The sequence below is a fragment of the Myotis myotis genome, unplaced genomic scaffold (assembly GCF_014108235.1).
Source record: "Myotis myotis isolate mMyoMyo1 unplaced genomic scaffold, mMyoMyo1.p scaffold_m19_p_8, whole genome shotgun sequence".
Classification (NCBI taxonomy): domain Eukaryota; kingdom Metazoa; phylum Chordata; class Mammalia; order Chiroptera; family Vespertilionidae; genus Myotis; species Myotis myotis.
In genome coordinates, this window is record NW_023416390.1 from 76,797,719 (window position 1) to 76,817,686 (window position 19,968).

The window sequence follows — 19,968 nt, forward strand, 5'->3', positions numbered from 1 at the left end:
TATACATCTTTCTTTGCTTGTTACACATATATAATTTAACAATAAACTTAATTTTCTTCCCTGATAGCTCTATGTTAGTTATCATAAAACCACAGTGCTATTAAGATATACTATGCCTTCATAAAATGGCTATATTAATCTGCTTTACAAAATAAAATTAAAAAAATATGATGATAATTGCTAGGTTTGTGATTATGTAAATAGGTAAGTGCTAAGTTTTTGCTCTTCATATTTAAATACTGAGATATGAGATATACAAAATATTGAGGACAACATTTTTAAAATATTAAAAATCTTTAAAAACACACAAGGGACTCACTGTACTATTTTTGCTACTTTCTTTGAATTTACAATTATTTAAAAATAAAAATTTAAAAATTAATGGAAAACATCCAAATATATATCCACTATAACACATTTGGAAAATATAGAATGGTACACATAAAGCCACATTGCTAAAACAAAAACAAAACAACCTGGTAAGTTAATAGAAAAATCACTAAAGAGGAAACTAATTCCTTTTAACAATCTAAAACGTGTATCTTTGGAAGATAAAACATTTTAAATGATGATTTCAACATCTGATCATCTCAAGCCACTTGTAAGGCCTAAAACATGTTTCCAAAAATTAAAGAAATTGAGCAAAGAGTAAAATCTATTCAAAATAAATTTAATTATAAAGTGCAGAATTTAACATAAATTAAAATGCATTCAGTAACTGCTATTAATTAACAAAAAAAATTTAAAGTAAAGTGCAGATTTGGTTCCAATGAAAACTGAAAATCTGTATGACAATGAAAACTTGGAGAGTATATGTGAGTAAAGCTTGGACAGGGGAGGCAGGGTAGAAAAGGGAGCAAAATGCCAAGAGAAGGAAGGATGGAGGCATAAAGACTGACAGAAAGAAGAGCAGTCAGGGAAACTGAGAGAGACACAAATAGGAACAGTAGAACAGTGAGGTAGGAAGAAAGAGAGGCACAGAAGAATAAAAGAAGAGTGAGAGGGGAAGAAAGAAGGGGTGGGAAGACAGACGGAGAGGGGGAGAGGGAAAGATGGACTAAGAAATGGAGAGAAGACACAGAGAGAGAAACACGCCCAGAGAAACACTAGCAAAACCGAAAGAAAAGAAATGAAAAAGGTTACAAAAAAGAAAAAAGTGAAATGTGACAAAGGATGAATAAAACCAGCTGTAGGTAAGAATGCAGAGTGTGTACTATTTTATTTTTTTTTCTTTTGTAGTTCTCAATATAAAATTTAAAAGAATACCTGAAGCTTAAAAAAGAAATGATAAAATTTTCCTGGCATTAGGTTAAAATAATATATCTGATAAAAGACTCTAATTTTAATAATAGCTATTAATATTTTCATGACCCTAAATTACTTACAGTTGCAAATAAGAAAAAAATAAAAGGAAGAGTAATGATATTCAGCATTGATGAAAGGCCAGTTAGTGATTTTACTGTTATCTCCTTTATAAAAAAGAAAGAGCTATTTTTCAAGCTCAGAATAACTTTCATATGGAGAAGAGGAAGACTGAAAATATCACAGCAATTTTGAATACTGTTAAAATTTTGGCTAATTCAAGGTAAAAAGCAAGGAGAACTTTTAAAATCCTTTCAAAAAGTCAGTTACACATTAATGGACATAGTTACTCAGTATCACCTATATGGTGAGATTCTAGTCTAAAAAATCACAAAATATCAAAATAAATGTCAAAGTTTTCAGACAGTATGATTAGAAAAATCAGATAGTTCTAGAAAAATGACAGTTGACTAGCATTTGCTCTCTTTTGCAATGTGTTATCTGATTATGCTAAATATAGTAATGACAGACCTAGGTTTTGCTATTATAAGCACTTTAAAAATTATTCTACTCCCCCTCAAAAAAAAGGGTAAAAAAATTAACATCAATTTCAAAAGTTGAGGGCTCTTAGTTTCCTAATTCCCAAAAGAAGGCTCTCATCCACACTGTATTTGTTTCACCATGAAAATTTTAAGATCGAAAAAGACGTACACCATGTCTATTTTAAGATGAACTTGAAAGTGAAGTCATTTTTCCAACTGACAATTTGTTCTGCTATATGCAAATACCAATGAGCACACATATAAACCATTCTATCAACAAGGTACAAGGAGTATCACAAATTTTGGGGGTAGGGGAGAAGAAATTTGTACTACAGCTGAGAAGTGGTTCCTATTCCTCATTCTGTCAACCTAAACAAATACATCATTGCAAAAATAAAAAAAAACCTTGGACATGGCAAGGATTTTACCTCACACATGTGCCTTGCAATAATTAAGGTACTACGTGAACATAAATAACTCTTCATATATTTGGTTACCTTTTGCATCCATTTATTAAAGGAATTAAGAGTCACATACCTTCATTGTATTGGTATTTGCTTCCTCACACAGAGTAAATGAAAATGTACTTTCCATAGTATCTGTAAACTGCTGCTCTGCCCTGCTCCTCCAGAGCTCACCACACACACAGCCGACTGATGAGGCATTGGGAGAGCACTGCGAAAGCACTTGCTGAGGACTCAGAGACAATAGAAAGTCAACAGCTGTATGTTGTGATGTCAGTAACACTCTAGCCAGTCACCACCCAGAATGTCTGAAATGCATCAGAAGCTATATTGAGCTCTTCATCAGCAATTCACAGAAGCAGTGAGGCAAAAGCCCATGAAAATGTAAATGTGCAGACTGTCAGGATTTTTGAGATTTCTCGCTATTAAAAATTTGTTGTACACTGATGCTTGACCTCACACTGATGAAAAAAGTTCAAAGAATATTTCCTCTAATTCCCTAAGGAATAAGATGTATAGAATCTAGGCATAGTCAATATATTAGATTTTTATTAACTCTGACACTTTAATATCACTAACAAAAAGCTTAAAAAAAATCAAAGACCATCTGCCTACAAAAGCTGGCATACCGTGATAGTTTTGCACTTTCAAACTGACTTAATTGTCACAAAGAAAATGTATTGAGAGAATAATTCCTTATTTCTTAATTTGTTTTGCTAAAATGAGCATGCTTATTCTGCTAGGAGCATTACTTCTTTATACCACCAGATGGAGACAGCAATAGAACTGCGATCAGAGGACAATTCTGCTTGTGTCAAATGCTTGTCTATATCAGCTCAAGCGGTGAACTTACAAGAAAAGGAATCAAATGAAACCAAATTTTATAAAACTCAATGTTCAATAACTATGAGGATATAGAAAAATAAAATGAAGGAAAAACCAACTGTGTCTAATGGACAGAACGCGGAATAAGCAGATGTGGTTTTTAAAAAAAATTCGAATTGATTTCTGTGATAGCTGGGTAAAGCACATGCCTGTGTTTCCCATTTCATGAAACAAAGATCCCTCTTTCTGTAAGCATATAGGAATGCTGTATAAGGATCCTATCAGACAAGGCTCATACACTACCTGTACTACTATAAGGAAAAATGAATGCCACTAACCAGAAATACTACTTTTCTTTGCCACTAAAAGGTTAAGTAAGTTTTACAGTTTATATAACCCTACAGATCAGCAGTGCCCTATGCACTAGCTTAGTAAACAGCAAAGGAAGACACTGACTTTATAACTGGAAAATGACACTGCTTTTTCAAAATAGGCTCTATTTCAACCCTTTAAGTAGACTTTAGTTAACTATATATATAAAAACCTAAGTGACTGAATGTCTGAACGACCAGTCAACCGATCACTATGATGCACACTGACCACCAGGGGGCAGACACTCAATGTAGGAGCTGCCCCCTGGTGGTCAGTGCTCTCCCATAGCCAACCTCCCATGGCAGGCCAACCTCCTGCGGCGCCTCCCCTGCCGGCCAACCTCCAACGTCCCTCTCCAGCCCTGATTATGCACAGGTGGGGTCCTTCGGCCTGGCCTGTGGCCTCTCGCAATCCAGGACCCCTAAGGGGATGTTGGAGAGCCGGTTTCAGCCTGATCCTGCAGGCCAGGCTGAGGAACACCACTGGTGCACAAATTCGTGCACCGGGCCTCTAGTAATATGTATAAATCCATAAAACCTTCCCTGATTATTCAAACAACAAAGATGGTAAGACAACTAGTATCAATGATTCTTGTCTGAGAGGTTTCACAATGAAGTTTACCCAAAGACCTATTTTCCCAGTGTACAATCCTACCTAATAAAAGAGAAACATGGTAATTAGCGTACGACCGCTACCCTTCCCATTGGCTAATCAGGGCGATATGCAAATTAACTGCCAGCCAAGATGGCGGCCGGCAGCCAGGCAGCTTGAAACTAACATGAGGCTTGCTTGCTTCAGTGACGGAGGACTGCAACTTCCCCGCCTGCCTTGCCGGCCTCTGAGCCTGCAGTTTAAGAAACACTGTAACAAATATAGAAGCTAAACAAAACCCAAGAAACCTGCTTTCAGCGAGCCAGTATCTCAGAGCTGGAGTTATACATTGTTTCGATTATAGAACCGAAACAAACCAGATACCTGCTTTCAGGAGCAGAGGCCTCAGAGCTGGAGCCTCAGAGCTAAAGCTGGACCAGAATAAAAAAGAAAAAAAGGAGCGGTTGGGAGCTTCCGTCACCTGCCAGCCTGAAAACAGCCCTCAGCCCCTCACGCAGACTGGCCAGGCACCCCTGTGGGGACCCCCACCCTGATCCAGGACACCCTTCAGGGCAAACCAGCCGGCCCCCACCCGTGCACCAGGCCTCTATATAGTAAAAGGGTAATATGCCTCCCAGCACTGGGATCAGCAGGACAGGGGGCAGCGCCCAAACCCCCTGATCGCCCTGTGGCTCTGTGTGTGACAGGGGGCGGGGCCACAACCTCCCTATCCGCCCTACTGTTCCTGACAGGGGAAGGCACCCCAATCCCCTGATCAGCCCTGCTCTGTGCCTGATAGGGGGGAGCTCCCCAACCCCCTGATCGCTCTGTGGCTCTGTGTGTGACAGGGTGCGGCGCCCCAACCCCCTCACCCCGCGACGGGCCCTGCTCTGTGTGTGATGGGGTAGAGCCATAACCTCCCCATCGGCCCTGCCCTGAGTGTGACAGTGGCGGCGCCCCAACCCCCTGATCGGCCCTGCTCTGTGGGTGATAGAGGGCGGCGCCCCAACCCCCTGATCTGCCCTGTCCTGAGTGTGACAGGCGGCGGTGCCCCAACTCCCCTATTGGCCCTGCTCTGTGCGTGACAGGGGGAGCTCCCCAACCCCCTGATGGGCCCTGCTCTGTGCGTGACAGGGTATGGAGACAGAACCCCCCTGATGGACCCTGCTCTGTGCGTGACAGGGGGGTGGCACTGCAACCTCCCCACTGACCCTGCCTTGAGTGTGACAGGGGGCGGTGCCCCAACCCCCCAATCGGCCCTACCCTGAGCGTGACTGAGGGTGGCATCGCAACCTCCCAATCCGCCCTGCTCTGTGCATGACCGGGGGCGGCGCCCCAACTCCCCAATCGGCCCTGCTCTCAGCCCAACCAGGGGCTGCACCTAGGCATTGGGCCTGCCCTCTGCCACCCGGGAGCAGGCCTAAGCCAGCAGGGCGTTATCTCCCGAGGGGTCCCAGACTGCGAGAGGGCAGAGGCCGGGCTGAGGGATCCCCCTCCCCCCCAGAGTGCACAAATTTTTGTGCACCGGGCCTCTAGTCCTTTATAATGTCATGTACTTTTTTGTACTCATATACTTACTTGCAAGAGGTAAAAATCAAGTACCAGTCTGAGCACCTCAAAAACGAATATCCAAAACCCTGACTTTTTCAGAAATGGTTCAACTTTTATCAAATGGTACAAATGATATAAACGATTTTTTTCTCAGATAAAATCTTTGTTATTTATGAGAAACATATACTCAAGGAAGCTTTCCTTAAAACTGTAGTAAGAGCTCTTGTTATGAAACACATGGATAAACTAAAATGCAGAATAATGAAGGAATGGACTTTCATTGTTGCAAAAATTAAAGCAAATAGTATTTCTACCAGCTAGAAAGATGAGAATAAATTCACTTGTATACATGGATGACAATATTTCAAATGATTCTATTTTTTGAGTTATAAAAATGGTCAGACCTTATAAATTCAAATAACTCTGAATTAGTAAAAGATAATAATATATTTTAAAATGTAGTTATCATTATTGTCAAGTAGATGCAGCCTTCTACCAGTAATTCTGAAGGGAAAGGGCTTAGCTGTTAATCATGAGCTCTGATAATGAACGCTTAATTTAGGAATAATCTACAAATAGCTAATAAGACACAGAAATGTCAATATTATTTTTGGCTACTACACCATTAATTACATAGGTTAGCTTTAAGTGTTCAATGCTAATAGTGAAACAGATTTAGAAGATTTCTTATGAAGTCTTGGAACTGTGCTTAAAACATGCTACCAACGTCAGGTAATAAGAAAAACTTTCAAAGAATAAATCCTCAAAAAGAGAAATAGAATTGAACAGATTAATTTTGTGCTTGCGACCCAAATTTCATACTGTATTTCTTAGAATGCTCAGCAACTTCATCTTCAAAAACAGAAGCACACTGACTCAATTAACACAGTGTTTAACTATAGTTATAAGGTAAAGAGGTAATTCCCAACTGAATTATAGGAACTGGGGCAACTATGGAAGTAATAACAGAAATTTAATTGTCTAAGTCTAATTACTGGCTGCTGATAAACTTTCTAAATTTTGTGATGCTTAGCTCTTATATGGTTTTTTAAGTACTTGAACTTTATTTGAAGCTTAATTCTCTCACATATTGTTAAAACAAGACATTCTCTACCTTAACCAAATAAGAAAATTTATTATCACTAAAAATATGACAGGCTAACATATATGCCTCCTGATCACCTATGCAGTACTCCTCTGAAAATATTTTATTTGAATCTAATAATAAGAAAACAATTTGGTAAATTTATTAGACTGTGGGCCATTGTAGAAGATAGTTATCTTGAATTCTTCAAATATCAATATTATGAAACAAAAAAATAGGCAAAATTATAAAAGACCAGAGAGACACTACAACAATCCTATATAATAAAGAGGTAATATGCAAATTGACTGTCACACCCTCGCATAAGATGGCCACCCCCATGTGGGCACAAGATGGCCACCACAAGATGGCCGGCAGGGGAAGGAGGGCAGTTAGGGGCAAACAGGCCTGCAGGGGAGGGCAGTTAGGGGCAACCAGGCCAGCAGGGGAGGGCAGTTAGGGGCAACCAGGCCAGCAGGGGAGGGCAGTTAGGGGTGACCGGCTGGCAGGGGGGGGCAGTTGGGAGTGACCAGGCTTGCAGGGGAGGGCAGTTGGGGGTGACCAAGCCTGCAGGGTAGGGCAGTTAGGGGCGACCAGGCCTGCACGGGAGGGCAGTTGGGGGCAACTGGGCCAGCAGGGGAGTGGTTAGGGGTGATCAGGCTGGCAGGTAGGTGAGCGGTTGGGAGCCAGCAGTCCCAGATTGTGAGAGGGATCCCAGATTGGAGAGGGTGCAGGCCGGGTTGAGGGACACCCCCCCCCCCTCCCCCTGCCCCAGTGCATGAATTTCATGCACTGGGCCTCTAGTATATATTATATTTGACCAGATTCTGTTTTTGTAAAAAAACTATGAATGATATTTAGAACAAGTGGGGAGTACAGATATGATCAGTATATTAGATGATAATATTTCATCAATGTGAAATTCTGGGGGTGTGATAAAAATACCTGGAAGAGGAGAGGAGACGAGAGGGGGAGAGAGAGAGAAAAAAAAAGACACACACACACACACACACACCCCAAATGGGAAAAATGTTAAGAAGTGGTAAAGCCAGAGGCTGATGTTCATTATATTATCTTTAAACGCTTTTGTACAAACTTTACTAGCACTTCTAAAATTTTCCTTATATTTATTGTAGCAATTTTTATATATTAAAAGTTTAATACATCTTTTAAACTGTACTTTTTTAGAATTTTTAATAATGTTATATCTATTAGTATAATATACAATATTCTCCTTTTGAAAACTCAGTAATGTGAAGTATAATGTGAAGTAAAAATATCGTTTTTAAAATTGTATTTTACTTTTCCCATCACCATTTATCCCCTCTATGCCCTTTTCCACTTACACCGCCCAACCCCACCATCAAAACACTGTTGTCCATGTACATGAGTTCTCTTTTTTCTTTATTGCTGAAACCCCTACCTCCCCCCACCACAATTCCCTCGACCAAAGCTATCTGCCTGCTATCTATGAGTCTGTCTAAAAAATACCACATTTTGAAGCATAAAAAATAGTCTACAGGGGTCATTATCCTGCTAAGGGAGGGTTCTTTCCACCATCACCCTCAACCACTCCTTGTTTTGAGTAAGTTAGTCTCCCCAGATGGTATTCTCTGTGAGAGACACAATAGACAGGGAATACAAGATAACCAAGGCATCTGGACCCTGGTAATTTCCTCATTCCCATGAAATTTTGCTACTTTTAATGAATATAAAATTACAATAACATAAAAGGAGGTAATTCATTTCCTCTGGTCTATTTTTACCTTTCAGCCAGAATAGTTCACTTAACACGGTAAGCGCCAAGACTGTTTTGTCTTCCTTTCAGTTTATCTCACGATACCCGATTTCACCGATACGCTGGTGGCACCAGTGACTGACCAGTCCAGACGGAAAGTATAGTGTCAGTCACTGGTGACTGACATAGCACTTAACGTGTTAATAAAAACACATTTCTAATAACTGTCGATAAATAATAAAAGTACAAAAATCCTGAGTTGGCTTGGTCAACATACTTTTTTTATTATACATCTTTAGTAAAATGCTTTGATTTATGAAATAACCAATAGTAATTTTACACTTGCAATGGAACTAAAAACTCCTTTATAGTTCAGGAAAGTAAAGCTCAGAAGTGAAATGACATGATGACTATCTTACAATAAACTGAACAGCAGTCTTAACATAAACTAATCAGATTCTATAACAGGTTTCTATCACATATTACTTTGACATGGCCCAACATTAACCTGGCCTAACCTGTTGACTTGTTTGCTCTTATTAGATCTGATAAATTGCAAAGGTAGCCTATATAATAAAGAGCTAATATGCTAATGGTCATGAAGCCCTCATGCCGTAAAGACCGTTCAGCAGGAGGCTGCGTGTGTGGCGGGGAGGAGCCTCTGCGTTGCTCTGGAGATGGGGTGGAAGAGGAGCTGCCGTGTTGCTCTGGAAACGGGGCAGAAGCGGGGAGGCACCCGGAGGAGGCAGGACCATCCCGTGGCAGGGAGGGCGGAGGTGAGAGCCTGTAGCGCCCTCCTCACCAGTCCTTCGCCACCCACCTGCCGGGGGAAGGAGCGCAGCACGTGTGTCGCCAGGAAGCAGCGCTTGAAACTCTGCAGCAGGTGTGAGGCTTCCATGCTCTCCTCTGGCACCATGATGGGTTGGAGCCGCCGCATTGCTCTACAGATGAGCCTGAAGGAGGGAGGTGCCCAGAGGCAGGACCAGCCCAAGGTGACTCATGGGACTGAGGGCGGGGCTTGAAGCAGCCAGAGAAGGCCAAAGGGGTCGGAGGCGGGGTCAGGTGTGCTCGAGCTCTGGATGGAGAGGTTAGGGTGTCAAGGTGGGGCAGCAAGTGGGGCTGCGCAATTTCAAGCACTGGGCCTCTAGTATAATATAAACATGAAGGAATTACGTCTCTCACGGCATGGATTACTTTCATCTTGAGAACCATGAAGTTCATTCCTAGACTGCTGTTTCCTGTGTCCTGTCATAATGAGTCTCCAACTGTCTTATTACTTACTAGAGGCCTGGTGCACAAAATTTGGGCACAGGTAGAGTCCCTAGGCCTGGCCAGTGATCAGGGCCGATCAGGGCTTTCAGGCTGCCAGCTGGGGCCTCCCTTCGTTCTGCGCTGCCTGCCCCCTGGTGGTAAACGCACGTCATAGTGAGTGATTGAACTACCGGTCTCTCCGTCAAACTCCCAAGGGGACACTTTGCATATTAGCCTTTTATATATATAGAAGATATTTAGATGTCATGTAGCATTTTTAATGTAAGTTGCACCTGATTATTTTCTCTCCTGAAGTGGAAATATTTCATGACTTAAGTGCTTCTTGCCAAATTAATACAAATGTGCAGTTAGAGTAAAAAAACAAACAAAACAAAACAGTGCTTTGGTAGCGATCACCTAAGATTAATGTCAATACACTCATTTCTGCCCTAACCGGTTTGGCTCAGTGGATAGAGCGTCAGCTTGCGGATTCAAGGGTCCCAGGTTTGATTTCGGTCAAGGGCATGTACCTTGGTTGTGGGCACATCCCCAGTAGGGAGTGTGCAGGAGGCAGCTGATCGATGCTTCTCTCTCATTGATGTTTCTAACTCTCTATCCCTCTCCCTTCCTCTCTGTAAAAAAAAAATCAATAAAATATATTAAAAATAAAATAAAATAAAATAAAAATAAAACCACAATAACAAGTAAATCACTTATTTGAAAAGGGGAAGGTCTTTAAAAAAAATACACTCATTTCTTTCCTACTTATGTCACAAAAAATGTAGATAATCTGGTTAGTGACTTGAACATTTTTTTCACTTAGGGAGGGACAAATAAATGGATGAGCTAAGGGAGAGTATATACAGAGATTAAGTAAGGAGTTGAAGGTGGATTCCTGGGGAATAAAAAAATTCTATTTAGACCGTCATAATGCTATAACAAAAACAGCAATAACAATACATGGGTCTTGTGAATCTATATGCATCCTTTGTTCAACTAGTACGAGTTCCAACAGTAAAGATTATTGTATTATCAAAACCTATCTGGTTTCTCCATTTAGGTAACAAGAGTTCAGGTATCAAGAGATACCTGTATCTTAAACCCGAACCTATTTTTAAAAACTGATTTGGAAATAATTTTAGACTTAGAGAATAGCAGAGTACTGTACACTTCATTCACCTTTCCTAATGATAATGATAAAATTTTACTTTGATAAACTTGGCTAAGGTGGTGTCTACCATGTTTTTCCTATAGTTACTATTTTTTTCCTTTGTAACTAATAAGTATCTTGTGAGGAGAAAATATTGTTTCTCATAATTTCACTAATTTTAGCATCCATTGATAGTTCTTTATGCAATAATTATTACAGTGCTGTTTGCCTAAAGGTGATTTTAATTTCCCTCTTCTATATTAATCAGAATTCCATTGTAAGAAAGTGCTGTCCCTACTCCCCATTTATTTATGTATTTATTTATAGGCACGAGTGTCTGGATACGTATTTTATTCTGTGTATTATAATCCAATACTTTCATTTTAAAAATTACATTCTGGTACTACACGATATTCCAGGTTCATCTTGTATTTTCCTTACCCCAGCCTCAGACTCAACCATTTCAGTAAGGATCCATGGTTCCTTTCTCTGGAGAATATTTAGAGAAGATCCTGGCCCGCATATGCTCACTATGACTAGGGTCTCACTGATCTTGGCCTCTCTCAGGACAGAAGTAGGACATACACCTTCACATATCTATATTTATGAATTTGCATATATAAGAAAACGTGGGTTCATATGGATATCTCTAACTCCAGTCAAAGAAAACAGGGTTCATTCTAGCCTATTCCTTTCTTTATCTGTAACTGCTTACCCAACAGCAAGAAATCACCCATTCATTATCTACAATATACTAGTATTCATTTACTCGTTCAATCTTAGTATACACAAAAGATCGTTTCAGAATTTCTAACTAATACCTCTGTGAGAAACACATTTATTACATACAGTACAATATTTGCTTTTTTTGCCCTTAACCTTAGAGTACATAATTAAAACACTGTTTTCCAAAGTAACTTAGTTCCCTTTCTTCCCCACTCAAATTAGTGTGATATTTACTTGTAATACAGATTCATTTGTTAACTGTTTTTTATTCAATTTTGGAATACCCCCCCCCCATACCCCAAACACATATTCATACTAATTTTTATTTATTTTTGGTGGGTATGTGATAAACTGCCAGAGTTCTAAAAGTCAAAGAGCTATACAAAAAAGTACAGTTGGAGAAGTGTTGCTCTCCTCTTATCCCTAGTATCTCCTTTTCATTATCTCCAATCTTTCTACCCCTTTCTACCCATTCCCTGTAGGAAATAAATTTCATTAGTTTCTGGTTTATTATTCCTGTATTTCATTTACATAAATAAGCAGTTACATGTGTATACATCTCTCTTCTTAGATGAAGACTAGCATGCTAGACACTCTTGTTTTACTTAATTATACCATAACAGTTGAGATTTTCCTCAGTCTTTCTTACAACTGCATAGTACTCTGTTGTGTGGCTGTACCACAATTTATTCATCCTCCGGTATGGGCATTTCAATATTTTGCAATTACACTCTTAAAATGAATACATTTGTGATATGGAAGAATGTCTTTAGAGAAGATTCCTAAAAGTGCGATTGTTGGGTCAAAAGTGCATATGTAGATTTATTAGGTACTAGAGGCCCGGTGCATGAAATTCATGCACAGATGTGATTCCTAGGCCTGGCCAGCGATCAAAGCGCGAGCATCTGTCATGGAATGACAGGTCCCAGCTAACCTCTGGGCCCTGGGCAGCACTTGAGCCCCTGGGCCCCCATGCACGCCCCCCTCTGCCTGAGTCACGGCGCCTAAGTCCCCATGCGGAGATGTGGTGAGCATGGCTGGATGCCGTGGGCCAGGGCACAGTGTGGGCCTCTGGGCCACCCAGCGGCGCTGCACAGAAGCCGGGTGGGCAGCACGCTCTCTCCCGGCCAGCCTCACAGACTGGCTCCTACGCAAATCCACGGGGAGCCTGACTGGTCTCTGCGGTCCCGGCTTACCTAGAAGAGGCTGAGAGGTGGGCTCCTCGTGGGTGCCCGGCACCTGGGCACAGGGATTGCCCGGGTGCGTGAGCTCTAGCATCCTGGGGAAGGATAGCAGGGGGAGTGAGAGCGAACTTGGTGGACACCCTGCATTCTCACCACACCTCCATCCCATCACCCCTGCCCCTAGGTAGCCAGAGAGGTCGCGTTTCGCTGACGCCAGCCATGCTCTGCACTACCCCCTGGTGGTCGGTGCATGTCATAGCGAGTGGTTGAACTCCCAGTCTCCCGATTGCCCGAGGAGATAATTTGCATATTAGGTTTTTATTATATAGTATTGCCAATTGCCCTCAAGAAGAAGGGCTATACCAGTTTGTGCGTACTTCCCACAGTGCGTACTTCCCACAGTCTTTTTTTTTTTTTTAAATATATTTTATTGATTTTTTTACAGAGAAGAAGGGAGAGGGATAGAGAGTTAGAAACATTGATGAGCGAGATCAATCAGCTGCCTCCTGCACGCCCCCCACTGGGGATGTGCCCGCAACCAGGGTACATGCCCTTGACCGGAATCGAACCCGGGACCCTTGAGTCCACAGGCTGACGCTCTATCCACTGAGCCAAACCGGTTCGGCACCCCCACAGTCTTTTTTACCAATCTGATAAAAAATGTTATCACAAGGCTGTTTTAAATTGTATTTTCCTAATTTTGAGAGTTTTTTGTTTTGTTTTTAAAGGTTGTATTTATATTATTTGTGAGTTGTCCATTTATATCTTTCCCTCATTTTTCTATCATGTTTTGGCCTTCTATCTCTCTTCTGTCCTTTAATTATTAACACATTTCGTACCGCATAGAAATCTCTAAGAGTTACGCCAGGGGCTGCACGTTTTTGGGCAAACTGCACGTTATTTAAATCATCATAACTACAGCTCATAATGCACTTTAGGTGTTGTTTTTCAATAATTATAACATTTTTATTTACAAAAACAATTACAATTAAAGTTCCTAGCACTTTTTTAACGTATGGTACTGCATAAAACATTTTCCTCTATGAAGAGGGACCAAACAAAATTTACATAAGTATCTAGATTTGCTCCTTTTTCCATGTGTGGCACAAACTCTGCAGGCTCTTATAGGAAATTTTTTCTTTCCACTCGCTGGAATACACATAGGTTCATGCTGCTTCATATCACCTGACAACCTTTTGGGTGGATCTTTACAAGGTGCTCTCCTTGCACCCCCAGGGGAAGGGCTGGACAGGAAGTCAGGCATGACTAGAGTGGTGGGTGGTCTGGACCTGGGCCTGACTTCCGCCCTAGGCCCCCACTGCCTCCCTGCCTGTGTCTGTTCTGGGGCCGCCTCAGCCGTCACGCAGGCTCGGGCAAGCCCTCCGTCTCTGTCTCCACTCTAGGCCTCATTTGCATGTGCAACCTCTTCCTGACTGGTCATGACTGTTATGGAGTCCCAGCCTAATTTGCATATCTATATCTATATCTATATCTAGACTAGACGCCCGGTATATGAAATTCGTGCAAGGGGCTCGGCCCCACACAGCCATGGCTGCCTCAGGCCCTGAGCCCCAGCTTCATCCGGAAGGTCGTCCAGATGGTTGTTCTACTGTTTGGTCTAATCCTATCTAATAATAGACAAACATGGTAATTAACCGTACCTCCAACACGCTTCCCACTGGCTAATCAGGGCGATATGCAAATTAACTGCCAACAAGATGGCGGCCAGCAGCCAGGCAGCTGAAGCAAACAGGAGGCTTGCTTGCTCCAGTGATGGAGGAAGCCAAGGTTCCCCGACTGCCACTGCCGGCCTCTGAGCTGCACTCTAAGAAATAATGTTGCAATTATAGAAGCTAAACAAACCCCAGAAACCTGCTTTCAGCCAGCCGGGCCTCAGAGCTGGAGCTGCAACAGTGTTTCAATTATAGAAGCCAAACAAACCCAGATACCTGCTTTCAGCAGCCGAGGTCTCAGAGCTGGAGCCAAGCCTCAGAGCTAAAGCCGGCTCTCAGTTCCAGTGAAAGCCATAGAAGGTAAATAAATCCCAGAATTTAAAAAAAAAGAAAAGAAGGAGAGGTTGGGAGCTTCAGTCACCTGCCAGCCTGAAAACAACCCTCAGCCCCTCACCCAGACTGGCCAGGCACCCCAGTGGGGACCCCCACCCTGAAGGGGGTGTGACCAGCTGCAAACAGCCATCAGCCCCTCATCCAAGCTGGCCAGGCACCCAAGCGGGACACCCACCCTGATCCGGGACACCCTTCAGGGCAAACCAGCCGGCCCCCACCCATGCACCAGGCCTCTATCCTATATAGTAAAAGGGTAATATGCAAACTGACCCTAACAGCAGAACAACTGGGAATGACTGGTTACTATGACACACACTGACCACCAGGGGGCAGACGCTCAACGCAGGAGCTGCCCTCTGGTGGTCAGGGCACTCTCACATGGGAGGAGCTCTGCTCAGCCACAAGCCAAGCTGATGGCTGCCAGTACAGCGGTGGTGGTGGGAGCATCTCTTGCCTCCTCAGCAGCGCTAAGGATGTCTGACTGAAGTTTACGCCTGCTCCCCGCTGGCAAGTGGACATCCCCCGAGGGCTGCCGGGCTGCCAGAGGGATGTCTGATTGCCATCTTAGGCCCAATCCCCCCGGCGAATGGGCCTAAGCCAGCAGGTGGTAATCCCCTGAGGGGTCCCAGACTGCTAGAGGGCACAGGCCGGCCTGAGGGACCCCACCTCCCCTCCCCCCCCGAGTGCACAAAAATTTGTGCACTCGGCCTCTAGTTAATATATAAGCTCTTTATTATATAGGATAATATTCCATTGTATGTATACACACATTTGGTTTATTCACTTATTAGCTGATAGACACTTGGGTTGTTTTCACTTTTGGGCTATTAAAAATAATACTATGAACATATGTGCATAGATTTTAATGTTTAGTTTATTCTTGTGCAAGATGTAGATCTTATTTATCTCTTTTCTGGCACCATTTACTAAAAAGTCCACCTCTATCTCAGTGATTTGAAATGCCACCTTTACCTTGTTTTCTTTCTGGGCTTTCTATTCTACTGCTCTATTGTTTATTCATGTGTCAAAAGGACATGGTTTTAATTGTAGGAGTTTTATAGTACTGTTGTTCCCTCTTATCCAAAGTTCCACTTTCTGTTACTCATGGACAAATGTGGCCCCACAAATATTTAAATAAACAATTCAGAAGTTTTAAATCACGTGTAGTTCTGGGTAGCGCGATAAAATCTCACACTGTACAACTCTCTCCTGCCCAGCATATCCACACTGTTTGCACAGTATAGTAAGATATTTTGAGAGACCACATTCACATAACTTTGAGTATAGTATATTGTCATAATTGTCCTGTATTACTAGTTATTGTTACTTCATAGTGTGCCTTATAAATTAAACTTTGTAAGTATGTATGTATAGGAAAAAGCATAGTATATATAGGGTTTGGTATTATCTGTGGTTTCAGGCATTCATTGGGGGGAGGGGTATGTGATTTGGAGTGTATCCCCCACAGATAAGGGGAGACTACTATAAATGTTTTAATGTTTGGTACGGGTAGTGCCACTTGTAAGTTTTCTTTTTATAGTTTCTTCTTGGCTATAGTTGTATGTTTGTTCTTTCATTTAATTTAGTATCAACCTATCTGACTTCATTAAAATTTTTTTGGTATTTTCACTGGATTGCATTAAATTCAAGATGATTTGACAGCTTTATAATGTCAAATATACTATTCAAGTCTACCTATATAACTTTCAAAACTTAAAAAAAAGTTTTTTATTGATTTCAGAGATGAAGGGAGAGGGACAGCAAGAAACATCAATGATAAGAGAGAATCATTAATGGGCTGTCTCCCTATTAGGGATTGAGCCCACAACCTGACGAGAATCGGATGGTGATCTCCAGGTTCATAGGTCGAGACTCAACCACTGATCCACGGTGGCTTGGCTGACTTTCAAAACTCTAAGGTTTTGCACATTTCTTTTTAAGTTTATCCCTAAGCATTTAATCTTTCTTGTTACTGTGGTAAATGAGATTTTTACTACCATTATGACTACTAACTGGTAATTGTTTGTGTATAAGAGGCTATTAATTTTTCTAAGTTAATTTTATATCCTGCTACCTTACTAATTTGTTTTAATTGTCTATATTAGTTTTACAAGTGATCCTCTAGGATTTTCTAGCTATAATAGAATATAATTTACAAATAGAGAGTTTTACTTCTTTACTCATTTTCATGCGACTAATTGATTTATTAAATTGTATTGATACCTCTATTATAATGTTCAGTATTGGTGTATTCTGCAGTAAACAAAAACAAGGCAAGTTTTTGTTTACTGCAGAAATATTTCCAGTTTTCCCCATTATATAAGCTTTCTGGCTTTAGGACTAAAATTTAGATTTTAAAAAGTATTTTTAAAACATATCCTACAATTTCCATTTTCCTGAGTGTACACATGTGTCTATGTTATTTTTATCATTAATGGGTGAAGTGTTTTTGAAGGCTTTTTCAGTGTCATAGAGATAAATTATTTTCCTTCCCAAATCTATTAATATGGAATATGATGTTAGTGGGTATCCTATATTGAACCATCTCTGCATTCCTGGAATAAATCTCAAATGGTCAAGATTCATTACTTAATAATAACAATGAGGTTATTTTACTTATTTTTTTGTATCAATATTTACAAGGGGTATTGGTTTATAGTTGCTTATTTTGTACTTATCAGGTTTAAGTATCAATACTATATTTGCTTCATATAAGGAATCAGGAATCTTTATCATTTTCAATGCTCCGGAATACTTTATATAACAATGGAACTATCTGGTCTTTGAAGGTTTGGTAGAATTCCTCTGTGAAACCATTTGACTTTTTAGTGGATGCTTTTTAGTGGGGTAATTTATTAATAACATTTTTTCTTCTATGAAAATTAGTCTGTTTAATTTTGACAACCTACATTTTCCCAGGAAATTATTCATCTAGATTTTCAAATTAATTGCTTGTATGGTCTGCTAACAGCCTTTTGTGATTTTTTAAAATAAAATTGTTTTCAATGGTTATTTTCACCCTCATCATGCATATTTTGTTATTCCTTTATATCAGTGGTTGGCAAACTGTGGGGAAGAGGGAGAGGGAGAAGGAGAAGGGGGGGGGGGGAGAGAAAGAGAGAAAGAGAGAGAGAGAGAGAGAGAGATCGATTTGTTATTCCATTTATTTATGCATTCACTGGTCGATTCTCATATGTGCCCTGACCAGGATAGAACATGCAATCTTGGAGTATTGGGACAATGCTATATACTTAGGAGTCAAATTGTTGGGTCAAAATGGCAACTCTGTATTTTCCTAAGTGGCTCTACAATTTTCTATTCCAACAAGCAGTGTAGAAGGGTTCCAATTTCTCTACATCCCAGCCAAAATTTATTATCTGTCTTTTAAATTACAGCCATCCTTGTAGGTATGAAGTGTTATCTCATTGTGGTTTTTATTTGCATTTCCCTTTACGGCTAACGATGCTGAGTATCTCTTCATGGTTTGAGCGTGTGCGTGCGTGTGCGTGCGCACACACACACATACACACACATTATATATATGTTTTCTTTGGAAAAATGTCTATTCAGATCATTTGCCCATTTTAAAATTAGGTTATATATCTTTATTATAAAGAGTTTTAAGAGCTATTTATGTATTGTCTGACTGACAGTCCCTCATCAGGTAAATACAGTGTGGGGCAAAAGTAGGATTATAGTTCTGAGTATACAAAATAGTTTATCCTTGTACTATTATTTATTAATTATTGTATTTTCCATGAGAAAAACTGTAAACTTATTTTTGCCCCACCCTGTAATCCTTTTCTATGGGTTGTCTTTTCATTTTCTTTATGGTATCATTTGAGATACAAAACTTTTTAATTTGACGGAGTTTAATTTATTGATATCTAACATATTTGAAAAAGTTCCCAAAAAACATTTTATACTCCTCATTAACAACAACAAACCATACTCACTTTACTAATTCTTGTAGTATGGGCATGTGTTGAACAACAATGTATAGGCCTTTTTGGGCTCAAGAGAACTGAGTCAAAGAATGCTAGTAAGGTGTATATTGATTTTGCTGAGGGGTACAAAGGCAAACACATTGATAAGCTGATTGCTTAACCCTTTGAGTGCCAACCAATATCCTAGGAACTATACTAAAATTGCCAAGGCATTTTTGCTGATTTTACAGCAGTTTAGGAAAAAAAATTATGAATCGCAAGTAAATGAAGTTACATATTCAAAAACTTAAGGAAGCCTTTACTACATTGACATATTTAGCAATATCATCATCACTAATAAAAGCAGACTTTGAACTGGACGCCATTTTGAAGCTTTGATAGCGCTCCCAGTACTTTTGGCAAAAGCCAGGAGGAGCGCGATTGCGCTCCCCAGCACTCTAGGGGTTAAATGAGTCTTCCTGAAAGAAAGATCTTGGCCAAAAAGGATCTACACTAATAAAAGACAAAGATGCTAATTGACCATACCTTTGCTACGCCCACCAGCCAATCAGAAGAGTATGCAAATTAACCCAACAAAGATGGTCATTAAATTTGCATACTGCAGGCGGGGTGGGGCAGTGCCATCCACCGCCTGCCCCCACCCCAGATCGGGCCTACCGTGTGCACGACCCGGGGTGGGGCAGCGCCATCTGCCACCCGCCCCAACCCTGGGATCAGGTCTGCTGTGTGCGCGACCCAGGGCGGTGGGGCAGGCACTCCAGGATCGGGCCTGCCATCTGCCACCCAGGGAGTGGGCCTAAGCCAGCAGGTGGTTTATCTCCCGAGGGGTCCCAGACTGTGAGAGGGCACAGGTCGGGCTGTGGGACACCCTCCCGCCCCCCGCCAGTGCACAAATTTTTGTGCACCGGGCCTCTAATACATACATAAAAAATATTTTTGAAAATGAGCCAACCAAGACAAATCAAAGACCAAAGCACCTAGCATAATAAAAATGTACATATGATCTCATGCAAGGGCAAGAAGGCCTTTGGCAGTACTGGTGAGAAGCTTTGTTATGCATATCGCTACAAAAATGTCTAAGAATTACATAATTTCTTTCTTCATATGGTTATTTCTACAACTTCCGAAGAACCAGATTCCCCAAAGGGAAACTGAGTCTTATTCTTGCACTAGGT

General features: G+C 41.1%; 1 protein-coding gene across 15 annotated transcripts in view; it reads right to left on the minus strand.

Annotated features, from left to right (window-relative positions):
* The window catches only part of R3HDM1 (R3H domain containing 1), a 181,934-nt gene that overhangs the window by 134,305 nt on the left and 27,661 nt on the right, over positions 1 to 19,968 (minus strand). The window contains exon 1 of one of the 15 annotated variants that reach the window (XM_036318748.1): positions 2,382 to 2,491. The exons of the other annotated variants lie outside the window; for them this stretch is intronic. The gene's annotated coding sequence lies outside the window, so the exon portion shown is untranslated. Of the gene's footprint in view, positions 1 to 2,381; positions 2,492 to 19,968 lie in introns of those variants that run through there. 15 annotated transcript variants of the gene reach the window in all.